Below are 5396 nucleotides of genomic sequence, written 5' to 3' on the forward strand. Positions count from 1 at the left end.
TTTATAGGCTGATCACATTGGTTTTAATTTACCTGTGGCGACTGCAAGTGTTGAAAGGGTATTATCTACTATGAATCTAATCAAGAATGATCTGTGCAACGAAATGGGAGATGAATTGTTGAATGACAATTTGGTGGTTTACATGAAGAAATGTCTTTTTATAAAACTTGAGAATAAACGTTTTCAAAATATGAGACCTCGTAGAATTTAGTTATCTAAGTTTACAATTACAGAGTAAGGTTGTATTGTATATTTTTTTAGCATTTTGGGTTGTATTGAACTATATTTTCATATATATATAATTTCTACATTTTAGTGCATTAACATATATATTGAATAATTTTTAATATTAATTAATCAAATTTTAATAAACGATTGGCCGCCGATCGGACCGAGCTTTTATGATCGTTGATTGTCGACAGTCAACAGTCAAAGTCAACCTCCGCTCTAACTAAACGTTGATACTGGATTCGCCACTGGTGATCAGTTAAATAATTATCCCGTATAAGGGAAGATAAAGGAGGGATTAAAGCACAAAAGAAGTAAGGCTTACCAATCCTAATACAAATGCAAACCTTATCTACATGTATTCAATTGGGAGTAATACTCCATTATTTTGTTCATTTTTACAAGAAAATTTATATATAACTCATCCAATACATGCTATTCCTATTTTATAAACTTATTAAACTAGTCGGATTGAAGCTAATCCCACCTTGTCAGTCTTGTAGCCCCTCTTAATATTCTCTGTAGATCTGCATCTTGAACAAATTTGCGACATTTTTCTTTATTTCCCATTTTAGCTAACCTTTTTTAACTCTATTACCTTCCCTCCAATTTGAGAAATCTGAACCTACATTTTTTTTGGCACTCTGATATGATTTTAAATTGTAGGATTATGTCTTAAAAGGTTAACTTCCTTAAAATTAGTAGTTCGAGTCTTCATATATTGATTGTTATTTTCATAATTAAGCGATATTGGACATAAACTACAAGTTTTTACTTTATGTCTCCTTACTAAGAGTGAGCCATACTTGCCAAAAAAATTAAGAGTGGAGCAATTTTCTTGTAATGAGTTTTTGTAATTGGTTAGTGGTCTCAATACATTTTTATCAATCACAAAGAAAGTAAATCCATTCAATATATTAAGCCAAAATAATACAAAATAATATATTAGAGTAACTTTGACATAGCAATGCTAAATGCATCGATTATGACAATCTATATGACACATGCATTTATGACTTCTTTGATTAGTGGACTACACAACAACGACAATATTTATAAAAGAAAGATACCTCGAATTTTTTTTATTGTATTTTGATATTTTCTAATAATGTCTAGTAATGGTTTTCACCAAAAAAAAAATAATAATAATAATAAAGGGAAAAAAGGTCTAGTTCGAATGTCACAATTTTTGAAAGTACAAAATTGAAATTGCTAAGCCTTTGTTTGGATAAAAATTTATAAATACTTTATAAGTTCTATCAAATTCTAACATTAACTTCAACCCCAAATTCATAATTATTACTCCATATCCAAATATTTCACTAGACTCATACTAATTTTCTTTATAAATTATTTATAAATTTGTCAAACAGAGGCTAAGTAATGTTTTATTTTCTTAAAAGCAAATTTTTTGCTAGTTAAGTATATTTATTTTGAATAATAATTTGTTAGGACCATCATTGATACTCATTTTTATCAATTTATAATTTTAACAAAATTTCTTTCCTTTAAAAGCATAGATACACGATTCTTTTTTATTAGATAGCCCATAAAGTATACATATCATAATGTTGAAAAACGGAAGCCCTATACGTTGACAAGCAATTATTTAGTTTGAAATTGACAAATTCCGTTTCTCCACAACCACAAAATGAGATTTTTTTAATGACATATATAGTAATCATACACACAACAATAAATATGAATTGACTTGATGGGCTTTGCATGAAAACTCTTTTCCATGACGCTATCCTTTGCCGACACACAAAGTTGAAGTTAACAAAGTCACTGGTTGATTATAAAGAAATCATTGTTGAACCAAATATTATTTTACATGGTATCTGAAAGCAGAAATATATATCTTAAGTTTCGTCTCAACTCAATTATGTAAATTATGGACATTGAATAATTAGTAAGACCAGAACCGGCCTTTGTAAGAGAGCATAGTAATTTTATTTATTACTAATTTAGCTATAGTAATAAATTCCTGATTCATTGTTTAATAGATCTATGAAGTATTTTAGGGTATTATATAATGAATCAGAATATCCATTATTATTTGGTGATCGAATTTCAAAATCTTATGGGAGAAGAAAGTCATACGATTAGCTATAATGTTTGCGTACGTGTATTCATTTCGCAGTTGATAAAGAAGACGAGACCTTGATTATGTTTTTCTCTTGCATAAAATTGATTTATTTTACTTCAAAGTTGAAGCGCTAATTTAAGAAACTTGTTTGCTAATATATTATTCTATTGTGATATTGACATTTTAAGAACAACCTCCATGATACATGGAACCTTGGTTATAAATACCAAGTCGGATCAGTTTTTTATCTTGATATAACTACAATAGTCTTGGTTGAAATTTCTATTAGTAATAGATTCGTTTTTAACTATTATAGAGATTTGATGGTTCAATATGATATCAAAATACATAATAATCTTAAATTTCAATCTCACTGCCATATGTATATGTACGAATTTATCAAGCTTTTGATAATGATGATGATGATGATGATGATGATGATGATAATATATGTCTATGTGGTCATGTTGACTAAATAAAAATAAATATATAAATATGTTTCTTATTAACAATTTAAATTTATAGATGACGTGGTTCAACCATTCTAAATGATAATTTGATAATCCAATCCAGGCTAAGTAACCAAGGGCCAGGCTAACTGAATTGGGCAATTTTCACTTGTTTCATTTCCAAACAGTAGACTATGCGTAATTTTTTTAACAAAAAATTAAAAATGTATTACTTGATAATTTCTCAAATGATGCAAGTATAACACAATCGATCTTTCTTATACAAATGATCGATATTTTTAACAACATGAAATTTAACATTTCACAAAGTATTTCAAAATAAAAGGTTTAAAATAAACATTCTGCCCATGTCCAATCAATATAATTAGCCAACAATCAAGTGATCTCCTCCAAAGATCAACTATTCTACCACATTATTTTTTCTACAGCACTCATTTTCAATCACAAATTCTTCATTAAAATAATATTACTCATAAATAACTAAAAAATTATTCTTTTTTAACCACACGTTTCAACTTCAATCAGATTTTATAATACACTTTTTGAAATTAAAGGGGCACAAACAGGCCATAAAAAATGGACCTTTGACTAAATTATATTATCTTTTGATAGCATATTGTATTAGTGATTTGATGGAGAATGTGTGGTTGAAAAAAATTGAATTTGAGTGAAATATTATTTTTCTCTCCTATTTTCAACCACACAATTTTTCATAAAATAATATTACACGTAAATCAAAAACTTTTCCTTCTTTTTCAATCACTCATTTTTAAAAAAATATCATTCCACTCATTTTCAATTCTACAAAATGGGGGCCAAACGAGGACTAAATTATTATTGCCTTATTGTCAAGTAGAGCTTGACTTTCGAAGGTGCCTTCACAATTGCATTGAATTCCTACTATCTAAAATATTATCCATTAATTTTACTTCAAAGTTCAGATGCTGCTTTAGTCATTTGGTGCATGCTTTTATTCCAAAATTTACAAATATATTATTCCTGGTGATAAACATGCAAATAAAGTTGGCTTGTGCAGCCATTTTAGACAAAATATTGTTGATAAGAAGAATATTCATCATTATAGCTTATGATCATGATCAGTTTAGTTGATAATAGATTTTCGAATCTATTGTCTAAATACATTGGACAATGAATTAAACATCCACAAACTAAGCTTGTAAGCATCGCCGCGTGATCAATATCTTTATTCAATAAAAAATATTTGTTACTGAATAATGTAATGCATTATTCATCATTGTCGTTTATGATCATGATCAGTTTAGTTGATAATAGATTTTCGAACTCATTGTCTAAATACATTGGACAATGAATTAAACATCCACAACCTAAGCTTGTAACCATCGCCACGTGATCAATATCTTTATTCAATAAACAATATTTAGTACTGATTAATGTAATGCATCATCAGAATATTGCTCAACATTAGTTTTAGTGGCAATTGAGCACACCCCCTCACAGTTTATGACTATATAAAAATACAGCTGATCACACAAATTGGTGATCATAAGGAAATAAAAAATAGTTATGATCATCACTACCAATCTAAATGGCAGTGACCTCTGATTTATTATTATGAAAACGAGTAAACAATTGAAATGGACATAAAGTTTGGGTCTTGTTTCGGTTGCCACTTATCTCTAATTTATTCTATAAGGGTCACTCTACTTTATATTTTGTATCAAATTGGTGTTATGCTTTTTTTCGTTATTAATGTTTTCTTTCATTCTGAAATTTGTTTCAAATTAGTCACTTCATCTATGTCCCTCAAAAATATCGATGAAAAATTGTAATGTTTCAAATTGATATAGAGTCTATTTGTACAAACATTTTCACATATCAAAGTCGTCGGATTCATAGTGTTGTTTTGATTTAGTCACTAATTTCTTTTGTCTCGTTGCAAATGAGTAATCAAGTTTTCAATATGTTTTAAGTTAATCATTTCAACTATATTCGTCAATTATTAACGAAAATATTGATGTGACAAATTCACATGATATCTATCTATAGAAGCTTGTTCATAGATCGAATTCTCATGATTAGAGTGAAATCTTGCTTAATAGCAAAAACTGAATAACGATAATTTTAACAAAATTAAATTGAAAATTTGAATTATAAATGAAGTAATTCAAACGGAAAAGGTTAAATAATTATTCTTCCCATGTCTATTGTATGCAATTTGCCACCACTGGGGTGTTTTATCCAATGATTGGTCAATAAAAATTAGTCGTGATTTTATCAATATATTTTAAAATATAACATTATGTTTTCATAATTATTTAGGGGAGAAAATTCTTAAATTTCGCTGCATATTGTCATTAAGTGGATAAAAAATGTGTCCTCTGACTTGAGAGTCCATTAACATTTGTTAATCCGGAGCTATCATGAGTCAATTGTTGCTAGCTATTTATATTTCAAATTTTCTAATATATTATTCTCCGTCATAGATATTGTTCTCTAATCAATCTACAATATATTAAAAGTGAGGATTGAAGAGAAACTTTTGATTATCAATTTTATCCTTACATATTTAGTTATAGGTCCAATATACGCTTATTTATCCTTGTATCTTCTATTTTTCATTTTACCCT

This window comes from Olea europaea, unplaced genomic scaffold (genome assembly GCF_002742605.1).
Source record: "Olea europaea var. sylvestris unplaced genomic scaffold, O_europaea_v1 scaffold1959, whole genome shotgun sequence".
In the NCBI taxonomy this organism is placed as follows: domain Eukaryota; kingdom Viridiplantae; phylum Streptophyta; class Magnoliopsida; order Lamiales; family Oleaceae; genus Olea; species Olea europaea.